The sequence below is a fragment of the Schistocerca piceifrons genome, unplaced genomic scaffold (assembly GCF_021461385.2).
Source record: "Schistocerca piceifrons isolate TAMUIC-IGC-003096 unplaced genomic scaffold, iqSchPice1.1 HiC_scaffold_848, whole genome shotgun sequence".
Classification (NCBI taxonomy): Eukaryota; Metazoa; Arthropoda; class Insecta; order Orthoptera; family Acrididae; genus Schistocerca; species Schistocerca piceifrons.
The window spans coordinates 262962-275376 of NW_025729111.1; the positions used below are offsets into that span (position 1 = coordinate 262962).

At 44.5% G+C, this 12415-nt stretch overlaps 1 non-coding gene across 1 annotated transcript; it reads right to left on the bottom strand.

Moving 5' to 3' along the window:
• Positions 1-8316: 8316 nt before the first annotated feature.
• Trnal-uaa lies at positions 8317-8400 on the bottom strand. Its single transcript has one exon. It is a non-coding gene; the product is annotated as a tRNA-Leu (tRNA).
• Positions 8401-12415: the final 4015 nt, after the last annotated feature.

Sequence of the window (12415 nt, forward strand, 5' to 3'; positions counted from 1 at the left end):
GAGGGGCCAGCGTGCTGAACCGTATCATTACCGCGCAGCAACACCGAAAACTAAGGGAAAAGGCAAAATTAAAGAATCCAACAGCACGCAGACTTCCTAGTTAGCCACCGAGCCGTGTACTAAGCACGCAAAAACGCTGCTTAACTTCGGTGATCGGACGAGAACCCGTGTCGTCAGCGTGGCACACAAGTCGGCGAGAACGTTTCCAGACGTGCGGACATCTTAGTCCTTGTACAGATCACTTGGGATTTGCCTGGCAGTCTCTCGCGCTGCCTTTTAGGGAAGCAATATGGGATAGCCCTTGGTGGGATCTAACCCATAGCCTTCCCGTTGTTAGCATGACACACTAACTTAGTGAGCTTACTACCCACACAATACGGCCGCTTCACATCTCCAGCACCTGAGCCATCGTTTCATCTATCTTTATTAAGGCCTTACGATTCCTTTAAACACGTATGCGTTGCTGTTGAGGTTTTCTCGCTGTCGCTTGGAACCCAGAGCCACAGCACAACAACAACGGAAACGTCCGTAAGAAGAGCTAAACCTCGACGCGGGAAAAGTATGTTCCGCTATTTCTTTTCGACCGCTCGGGCTGTCACTGTCGTCTCTAGTAAAATGTGCTTCGCGTGTTTCTGCATAATTTACTTGTTCTGTAAGATCACGGGAGTATGTTAGTTTCAGAATGTTTAAAATGCATTGTCAGATGTGGGGTTCGAACCCACGCTCCCTTACGGGAACCAGAGCTTAAATCTGGCGCCTTAGACCGCTTTTTTTTTTTTTTTATATATATAAAACGTTTATTAAAAAAAACAATGTTACACATTGCAAATACATACTAAGTTATACATACATGAAGTTATGTAAACAAAGCGGTTTGATCATTTCAATTGCGCTGACATTAAGGAAAGACAGCAGAAGATTGTGTTACTGACTAAATCACCAGAAAGAATTAAATTAAACATAAATACTTGAGAATGGCGGAAAGGAGATATATAATAAAGTTGACTAGCCTTCCAACTACACTTTCTGGACATTAATTGAATCTAAGTATTTCAAGTGATCAGATCTATATAATCAGTCTTTCACTGCAAAAATGAACAGGGCAATGTGCCAGCCATTGAATATTACATTTATCGGATAGAATCTTATGGTTTTAACCAATCGATAAGGAAATTTCTATAAAAAACTGTCTGTTTCCAAATTTCTAGTATAAGCCAATAATGCACCTTTCATGTTTTGTGTTTGGCACTATTAGACACACAATCTCAATGTCACATAAGTTCTGTACATTAGCTTATAAATTTCAAAAAACTACTCTCTGAAGTAGAGAAAGCACACATAATAAATATACTGTAAAATCTTAAATAGTATCCTTAAGGTAACTATAATACATCACTGTCAACACAGTCTTCTTTTTTATATTAACCAATGCCCATTCTTTCAAATACAATTTTTAGCATATTACCGAACTTTTTCTTGTGATTCGAATAGCTTCTAATTTTGTGGAACTCACACAGCATGTGTACCTTGAACTCTATGATGCTATCGGATCCTAATTTGTTAAGGACGTAGTTAACAAAATTTCCCAGCAACCAGTACACAGCGTTATTTTTTGCTTCTGGGAAATAGCGTGCTTCAGGCCTGTTTATCAATGACAGCGATATATACTCAGGGGATGTTCTTGTAATCAGAGCTATTTGCTCCCGGATCCACTTCCAACTATTCATGTGACCACTGCAAGTATATCTATGAATTACTGTGTCAACTAGATGGCATTGTTGACATAAATTTGTTTCACAGAGTCCGATTGCGTGCAGTCTTTCATTGGTGCTAACTATGTTGTTAACTGTCTTGTACCATGACGTTTTTATGTTAGACGTGAGCACATTAGAACTAATGTTCTTCCAAATCTCAGTCCACTCAATGTTTGGAAACTGTCGTTCTATTTTGTTTCTTCCTTCGCTTTTCTTTCGTTCCCGCATTATGGCTCTCGATGTTAAGTGTCGGGACTGCCTGAGTTCGACACTGACATAACTAAACTCAACATAGAAAATCCTCACGTGCTGTAAGCGACTGTTGATATTCTGCACGTCAATCGGGGGAAGCAGGCTTGGAGGTTTAATGATCTCGAAAAGTTGGCTGGTTATGCTTTCTCGCGAGTCTCTTATTAAATTAACTTGCCTTTTGATAAAAAGAGCAGAGGCTTTATCCGTTATGTCAGTTAATCCTAGTCCACCATTTTTAGGATCTAAAGTGGCTACTTCAGCAGGTACTCTGAACACTTCACCTCTCCACAAAAATTTTGTGATTTTGGACATTATTCTTCTCGCTATCATTCTCGGTATTGGAAACAGCTGGGCAGTATAATAAGCCTTAGCAAGGATGCATGAGTTGATATACTGTGTTCGTTGAACTTGGTTCATATATCGAGTTAAATTCTCTACAATGGCTCCTTGCACTTTATCTGCTGCAACTTTCCAATTTAAAGCCGTCATTTTCATACGACATGCTGTCAGGGTGAACCCGAAGTGTTTTATGTTGTCGGACTAATTTTGCCCACTCGACGTTGATATTATCAAAACCTCTGAGATTTAACATCTTACTTTTTTTTCCGTTTGCATTGGCTCCAGATGCTCTACAGTACGAATCAATCACTTTTGCTAGCGTGGTTACCTCGTCATTATTCCTTATAATGACCCCTATATCGTCAGCATAGGCTCTTATAACTGTTTTGTTTCCTGATAATGTTAAGCCTTTTAATGTAGCATGGACGTGTCGGAGGAAAGGTTCCAGCGAAATTGCGAAGAGCGACATGGACAGAGGACTTCCTTGAGGAACACCTCGTTGTATTTGCATCGGCCTGGATTGTTGACAATTCACCGCTATTTTAGCATTTATTCCAGTTGCTATGTTCTTAATCAACTGGATAACCCTATCGTTGAAACCTATTTTCTTCAATGTTTGTAGAAGATATTCATGGTTAACTACATCGAACGCCTTATAAAAATCTAAAAACAATAAAGCACACTTTATGTTTGTTACAGAAGTTATTGCAATGATATCCCTGAATTCCGCTAGATTTTGAAAAATGGTTCTGCCTTGCGCACAGTTCTGATGTTGACTAATAATTTTATCTGTAAGGCATGAAATTCTCTTGTTTATTATTCTAGCTATTAATTTATAATCAGAATTCAGCAGTGAAATTGGACGAAAATTATTTAAATCTTTGTTTCCATTATTTTTTGGCACCAGAACAATTTTACTCTCCTTAAACTCAGCCGGAATCATTTTACCCTGAATAACCTCATTTACAATGTCCGTAATTTTCGCACCTACTATTGGCCAGTAACGGATGTAAAACTCTGCTGGCAGACCATCCGGTCCTGGGGATTTTTTTGGTGGCGAGGCGCACAGAGTCTCATACACGTCTTCTTCACTGACAACCTCGAGAAAATTTTCGTTGTCATCTTCTGTCAGCTGTGGGGCTATGATGTCAAGGAATTCTTCCAAGGAAGTATCACTACTTTGATGTACAGAATATAGCTCGCAATAATAGCGATAAATCTCGTCCATGATATCCTGCTGGGTTCTGAGAATCGTGCCGTGTTTTGTTCGAATTTCTTCAATAAAAGTCCTTCTCCCGTTTTTCGTATGCTTCACTAAATGATATAGGGAAGTAGTTTCATCTGCTGACACCGAATTTGCCTTCGATTTTATCTTCAACCCTTCCATTTGACTTCTCTTGATATTAAGTAACTTGGCTTTGACTTTTTTTATGTCTGCTATCCGAAGTGAGGAACCTGCTGAGACTTGATCATATAGATCTCTCAAAACAGAATAGTAATACTCTATAGTGCATTTCATTTCCCTTGCGCTCTGGGCACTGTATTGAATAAGAACTTTCCTCAACTTTGGCTTTGCCATTTTAACCCACCAGTCAATAGCAGTGGCATATCTACTACGGGCTCGCAGGCATATTGCCCATGTTTCTTTAATCAGATCTTCTAAATCATGATTAACTAACAAGGAAGTGTTCAAATTCCACTGATTCTTGAATCGGCGAACCGGCTGTCTTGTTAGATTTATGCAAGCTAAGACACTTGAATGGTCTGAAAAGTACGTAGGAACGGTTTCTACTTTTGTCACGGAAGTTACAAGATTTTTAGAAATATATAGTCTATCAATCCTGCTACGTGATGTTGCCGTGACATAAGTGAACTCAACAGAGGAGGGGTATTTGATTTCCCATATATCCTTTAATTCTAAACCAGTAACTAATTGTTTTAGTTCACTTGAGAAATTAAAATTAGGTAACTGATCTTTTCGATTTAAAACACAATTAAAATCACCTCCAAGTAATAACTGTCTTGGTGATTTCCTTAACAAGTATATCAGGTCATCTTTGAAGAAACGTGCCCTGTCAGCTCGATGAGAACTTCCTGAAGGGGCGTACAAGTTGATGATAGTCACATCATAGATGTTTAGTCCTATTCCCCTTCCGGATTCCAGTCGTTCCAACTCGCTTACTGTAATCCCTTCCCTTACCAAAATAGCTGTTCCAACACTTGTTTCGGGAGACACATTTATGTAACTGACAAAACCGGGAATTACCAAATCTGAAATTAGAACTTCTTGTAACAGGGCAATATCAGTCGCGGATTCGTACAAAAATTCCTTAAGGGCCGATAATTTCAAACCGGTCGTGATTTTATTTATGTTTATAGTGGTGACAGAATAAGATTGCGTCATTGTGCTGTCACTATGTAGTTGTTTTGTTGAACTAATTTAGTTTACTGTGGTTCAGGGTTCAGTTAAGCTGTAACAGTTTTCTCGGAAGGCTGAACATGGAATAACACTTCAATCAGTTTATTAGTTACCGTCCCGTTTTTTTCTACTTCTGATGTTTTCTCTTGTGCCGCAAGCAGACTGATTTCCTGGTAAACTTTCTGATTTTTCCTCCAGTGATTCGTGTACGACCGTTTCGGACTGAACATTCTTTGGGCTTGGGTCGCCCCTACTGGATTTTCCCTTCCCTTGGTTACGAGCTACATTCTCATTTGGTTGCGTCGGTATTTTACTTCGCGGCTTATCTGGAGCAGCAGCAGACGCTTTCGCAATTTCGGTTGCCGGCGCCTGCCCTGAGGTGTTGACCGTGATTTCAGTTTGGCCACCACTTCCTCGTTCTTTATTAATTTCACTCACTTTCTGATCGAGGGAAACAAATGGAGACTGCAGTTTTGCATCCTCTCCCTGAAGTTGTTTATTAACAGATAGATTCTGATCTTTGCAATCGGCTACTGCACCTGTTGTTTCTTGCAAATTAATGCTACTTACACCCCTTTCATTTTCTGGTACCGTATGTGTATTATCTTTCTGTTCATTAGTTTCCATTCGCATTTTGCCATCAGGTTCCTCTGCCTTCTCATCGCACTGTTTTTGCTTGCGAAGTGAGGGAGTGGGACAAGACAGCTCGTCCTCTGAGCAACTATCAGTTAGCTCCAGAGGTCGTTTTTTCGGTTGCATTTCAGTTTCACGAGTAGTGGCAACGGGGTTTCCTTTTGTTGTTAACGGGGGAAATTGACTGTTATCGTGAAGGGAGACATCAGCTTGTCCCGCTGCGTAAACATCCTCAACCAGTTGTTCCGGGCTATTCTTTGGTAACAGATCATTTAAGGTAAGCTTCTGACGCTGTATCAAATTACTTTTAAGCACAACAGTTCGCCGCGGACATTCCTGTCTGAAGTGGCCGGTTTCGTTACATATATGACATGTAGCTTCCTGACCTGTATAAACAATTTGTGCCTTATACCCACAAACAGTTATGTGAGACGGAATATTCGTCTTAACGTCCATCTCTACACAGCGGACCCCGTTAAAACACTGCAGTTTAAAGCGAGGCGACCATCTTACATTTGCAATTGATTTAACGTCTCCGTAGTTTGAAAGAGCTTCCTTAATCTTATCATTTTCAATTTCAATGGGGAGATTCAAGACACGAACGGTTTTGTAATGAATGTCCGCTCTATAGATGGAAACCTTGCTTTTATAACCATTTCTATGCACAAAATCTACTTCATAGCCCCACTTTCGTAACACTTTATCAACAGTCGAAGCACTGATTAACTTGACAAAAACACAGTATTTTTCCTGATCCAGTTGCCAGGTATGAACGGTTTCAGAATTTAGACCAATTACCTGTGTAATCCAGTCATCAATTTCCAGGGATGTCGGCTGAACAGGACGGGATTCTTTGTCAAAAGCAAATACCAGAGTATTCTTCCTGAGGTTTGTAGCCATGGTTAATCCAGCGAAGCAATTTCGGTTAAACAACCGAAATTCCAAGTAGCAGCAGCAAGACCAGAAAGAGCGATCAGATCACAAGGAACAGGAACGAACACGGAGATTAACGGACAGACGGCACTCGGCGAAGCACAAGTACAGCGATGTAAACACTGAAGCGCAGCGCAACAGTTAACAGCGGCCACTCGCGAGCGCGGCTGAAACGGAACTGTGCAATTACCGCTCGGCCAATCTGACGTGCGAGGTAAGAGCTCCAGAGACTTCCATCTCTAGCAAGAACCTCACCGCGAAATCTGTTTCTTTTTTCGGTAGGATGGAATTATGTCAGTTTTAGAAAATTTAAGACGCTATGTCAGACGTGGCGTAGGAAATGCACCCTCCCCTTCGGGAACGAATGTGGCGCGTTGGACCGCTTTCTTCCGTCGTTTCTAGTTTGAACTGTAACTAGCAAAACTGTATTTAGTAATAGGAACATTTTCACATTGATGCAAAGAAAACTAGATATTAGCCAACGGCAAATAAGGCCGTTTCCTAGCAACAGCCACGCTGTGCATAACGCACTCGTGGGAAGCCAATGAAATACTTCCTGTGAGGCTCAAACTGTCGACCTTCACTTTACAATACTTAGGCACTGCCCCGGTGGTACCGACGCGTACATACTGAAGCGTCTTTGGATCGTCAGTGAGTACTTCATATTAGAAATTTCGTGTTCGCCCTGATGTGCATTAGAGGGCAGATTCTTCAGTAAAAGTTAGTTCTGCGCTCAGTTTCAGTATATGGCCCTAGCAGCACCAGGAAAACGGGTTCAGATGTGCTCGCCTTCCACTCGGCGTTGAGCGCCTACAGCGAGATTGCCTTCGGCCTCTGGCGCCAGGAGGGAAGGCGACACATCACGGAGCAAGCAGCGCGTAGCAGAAGGCGGTGGTGGTGTGTCGGTCAGCATGGTTGCTTCCCAAGTAGCTGATCCGGGTTCGAAGCCCGGACACCGCACGCAAGTTGTCTTCTTTACTCAGGAGAGTGTTTCCAACGCTCGCGATCGTCGAATTTCCGAACTGTCGTGTTACGAATGGTTTTCCTTCGCCCCTCGTCCAGCTCCGCGTAGGCTAGTGCGGATTGCGATTCACAGCATCGTGTGTCCCCATGTGTCGACTTGTCCCGACTTTGCTCGGCTGACGCGAAAGCTGACGCTTGCAAATGGGCGTATATGTAGAGGACAGGCGCTAGAAACGACTGGGAGAGACCAACTCGACAAACGCGCAACGGACCCTTTCATTTGACTGTGGCCGCAGGTTCGCGAATTTGGGTCCCGAGAGGCAAGAGAGGGGTCAGCGTGCTGGACCGTATCATTACCGCGCAGCAACACCGAAAACTAAGGGAAAAGGCAAAATTAAAGAATCCAACAGCACGCAGACTTCCTAGTTAGCCACCGAGCCGTGTACTAAGCACGCAAAAACGCTGCTTAACTTCGGTGATCGGACGAGAACCCGTGTCGTCAGCGTGGCACACAAGTCGGCGAGAACGTTTCCAGACGTGCGAACATCTTAGTCCTTGTACAGATCACTTGGGATTTGCCTGGCAGTCTCTCGCGCTGCCTTTTAGGGAAGCAATATGGGATAGCCCTTGGTGGGATCTAACCCATAGCCTTCCCGTTGTTAGCATGACACACTAACTTAGTGAGCTTACTACCCACACAATACGGCCGCTTCACATCTCCAGCACCTGAGCCACCGTTTCATCTATCTTTATTAAGGCCTTACGATTCCTTTAAACACGTATGCGTTGCTGTTGAGGTTTTCTCGCTGTCGCTTGGAACCCAGAGCCACAGCACAACAACAACGGAAACGTCCGTAAGAAGAGCTAAACCTCGACGCGGGAAAAGTATGTTCCGCTATTTCTTTTCGACCGCTCGGGCTGTCACTGTCGTCTCTAGTAAAATCTGCTTCGCGTGTTTCTGCATAATTTACTTGTTCTGTAAGATCACGGGAGTATGTTAGTTTCAGAATGTTTAAAATGCATTGTCAGATGTGGGGTTCGAACCCACGCTCCCTTACGGGAACCAGAGCTTAAATCTGGCGCCTTAGACCGCTCGGCCAATCTGACGTGCGAGGTAAGAGCTCCAGAGACTTCCATCTCTAGCAAGAACCTCACTGCGAAATCTGTTTCTTTTTTCGGTAGGATGGAATTATGTCAGTTTTAGAAAATTTAAGACGCTATGTCAGACGTGGCGTAGGAAATGCACCCTCCCCTTCGGGAACGAATGTGGCGCGTTGGACCGCTTTCTTCCGTCGTTTCTAGTTTGAACTGTAACTAGCAAAACTGTATTTAGTAATAGGAACATTTTCACATTGATGCAAAGAAAACTAGATATTAGCCAACGGCAAATAAGGCCGTTTCCTAGCAACAGCCACGCTGTGCATAACGCACTCGTGGGAAGCCAATGAAATACTTCCTGTGAGGCTCAAACTGTCGACCTTCACTTTACAATACTTAGGCACTGCCCCGGTGGTACCGACGCGTACATACTGAAGCGTCTTTCGATCGTCAGTGAGTACTTCATATTAGAAATTTCGTGTTCGCCCTGATGTGCATTAGAGGGCAGATTCTTCAGTAAAAGTTAGTTCTGCGCTCAGTTTCAGTATATGGCCCTAGCAGCACCAGGAAAACGGGTTCAGATGTGCTCGCCTTCCACTCGGCGTTGAGCGCCTACAGCGAGATTGCCTTCGGCCTCTGGCGCCAGGAGGGAAGGCGACACATCACGGAGCAAGCAGCGCGTAGCAGAAGGCGGTGGTGGTGTGTCGGTCAGCATGGTTGCTTCCCAAGTAGCTGATCCGGGTTCGAAGCCCGGACACCGCACGCAAGTTGTCTTCTTTACTCAGGAGAGTGTTTCCAACGCTCGCGATCGTCGAATTTCCGAACTGTCGTGTTACGAATGGTTTTCCTTCGCCCCTCGTCCAGCTCCGCGTAGGCTAGTGCGGATTGCGATTCACAGCATCGTGTGTCCCCATGTGTCGACTTGTCCCGACTTTGCTCGGCTGACGCGAAAGCTGACGCTTGCAAATGGGCGTATATGTAGAGGACAGGCGCTAGAAACGACTGGGAGAGACCAACTCGACAAACGCGCAACGGACCCTTTCATTTGACTGTGGCCGCAGGTTCGCGAATTTGGGTCCCGAGAGGCAAGAGAGGGGTCAGCGTGCTGGACCGTATCATTACCGCGCAGCAACACCGAAAACTAAGGGAAAAGGCAAAATTAAAGAATCCAACAGCACGCAGACTTCCTAGTTAGCCACCGAGCCGTGTACTAAGCACGCAAAAACGCTGCTTAACTTCGGTGATCGGACGAGAACCCGTGTCGTCAGCGTGACACACAAGTCGGCGAGAACGTTTCCAGACGTGCGGACATCTTAGTCCTTGTACAGATCACTTGGGATTTGCCTGGCAGTCTCTCGCGCTGCCTTTTAGGGAAGCAATATGGGATAGCCCTTGGTGGGATCTAACCCATAGCCTTCCCGTTGTTAGCATGACACACTAACTTAGTGAGCTTACTACCCACACAATACGGCCGCTTCACATCTCCAGCACCTGAGCCACCGTTTCATCTATCTTTATTAAGGCCTTACGATTCCTTTAAACACGTATGCGTTGCTGTTGAGGTTTTCTCGCTGTCGCTTGGAACCCAGAGCCACAGCACAACAACAACGGAAACGTCCGTAAGAAGAGCTAAACCTCGACGCGGGAAAAGTATGTTCCGCTATTTCTTTTCGACCGCTCGGGCTGTCACTGTCGTCTCTAGTAAAATCTGCTTCGCGTGTTTCAGCATAATTTACTTGTTCTGTAAGATCACGGGAGATGTTAGTTTCAGAATGTTTAAAATGCATTGTCAGATGTGGGGTTCGAACCCACGCTCCCTTACGGGAACCAGAGCTTAAATCTGGCGCCTTAGACCGCTTTTTTTTTTTTTTTTTTTTTTTATTTTCATATCGTCGTCATACCTGTCATACCTGTAAGCACTCAGAAACGCCAGCTTTCTCAACTATTACAGCTGTATGTGGTGAGAGTGATTTTGCCCCAGTGAGTAAAACGTGTACCTCTGGTGGGACTCGAACCCACAATCCCCGGTTTAGGAGACCGATGCCTTATCCATTTTTTTTTTTTTTTTTTTTTTTGGTCAGTCGCCTTTTTTTTTTTGAAGCAGACACTCTACCACTCGAACGAATATATCTATTGAAAAAAATATTAAAGAATATCCACCACACAGCCACTTCAAAAGAAGTACAGTACTGAAATTAAAATCCTAAAATATGACTATATAATGTAGACTGCTTACTGAAATAAAGGTTAAAACACGAAAACTTCAGTCCTGGTGTAGAGAAGAAACATACATAAAGGCGGCAAATTCAGAAACAGTATAAAAGAAAATGGCTCACACAGGTGACCTTAGCCAACACCCTCTCTTTCAAATGTCAGGCTAAGCATATTGGCAAAATCATCTCGGAGGCCTGGCAATCGCAAGCGCTGCCAGTAAGCAGTAAGCATGTACTGCCGAAACGCTAGGTGTCCATCCTCTTCATGACAACTGTTGACAAAATGTACGAAATGGCCAATCAACCACATGACGGTATGGAGCTTCGTCCGCGGAAAAAAGGAAGAATCGGGCCGGACGATGATGTCAATAGTATAAGCGGCTTCAGCAGACCTAGTGACAAAAGCAAGTTGTTTCCTGAGCCAACGCCAATTAGCAAGGTGCCCACAGCAGGTGAATCGATGTTCAAGGGTATCCAGGAGACCACACCGAGTACAGGTGTCCGTGTCAGAAAGACCAATACGGTGCAGTCGTACATTGGTGGGAACCAAATTATTTATTACCCTATACCACGTGGACGCCACGGCCATAGAGTGAATCGGCAGACTAACGTTCTTCCAGACGTTCCTCCAGGACACGGATGGAGACGCCAGTTCTATTGGATTGGGACTGGCCAGCCCCTCCCAGCGGGCAATCAAGCTCTTGGTCGTTGGCACCGGTCGCCGCAAGAAGACGTCACCGAGGTAACTCACCGCAATGTAAAATTCCCGAATGTGTTTCAACTTAAAATTTAGGCGTCCGACATCGACAGGTGGAGCAAGGCTCGCCGGACGCACAACAGTAAAAAGCCTGGATGTAATTGAAGTCACTTCTTGCGTAACAATTAGAGTCGTTCGGCGGACGTACAAAGCAGACGCCTTGCGAGTAATGTCAGAGAGGCCCAAGCCTCCGGAGAGACGCGGTTTCGTCATTACCTCGTAACGTAACTTGAATAGATGGCCCTTCCATATAAACCTGCTAGACAATTGGCGCAACCTTTTCGCCACCATCATGGGAAGTGGGAACAGCTGAGCAACATAATAAGCTTTACATAGGACGTAGGTGTCTAAAATTCGGACTTTTTGCAAAATGGTAGCAGAGCGCTGCTCATGGACCATCAGAGCCCCCTGTATCTTCTCGGTGACAGATTTCCAATTGAGAGCCGCCATTTTTAGAGGACACCGATCAATGATAATCCCCAAGGACGTATGGCGATCGACAAAAGTGGCCCAAGGGACGTCAGCACCGCGAAATCCTCGAATATCAAGGAACTTACATTTACCCTGATTGAGACGCGCTCCAGAGACACGACAGTATGCATCAACTGCCCCTTTCAACAACGGGATATCATCTCGTTGACGGAGGAGAACAACGACATCATCCGCATATGCCTTAACCGAGAGCTTCCCACCAGAGAGGGACATACCCTGAAGCTTGAGAGCAATAGTCCGAAGCAGCGGTTCCAGGGACAAAACGAATAAAGACATAGAGAGCGGACTACCCTGAGGCACTCCGCGGCGGATAGCAATGGGCGGCGTCAGCTGCCCATTGACTGACACCCGAGCTGTTATTCCCCTGTACAAATTGCCAAGAACACCACGTGATGAAGCGTTAAAACCTATTGTACCTAAAACACGATCTAAAAACACATGACTGACGTGATCAAAAGCCTTATAAAAATCAAGGAAGGCAAAGGCACAATGTACGTTTGTAACCGCCGCAACCGAGACAACATCCCGATATTCGGCTACTGGTGTCAGAATAGATCTATCA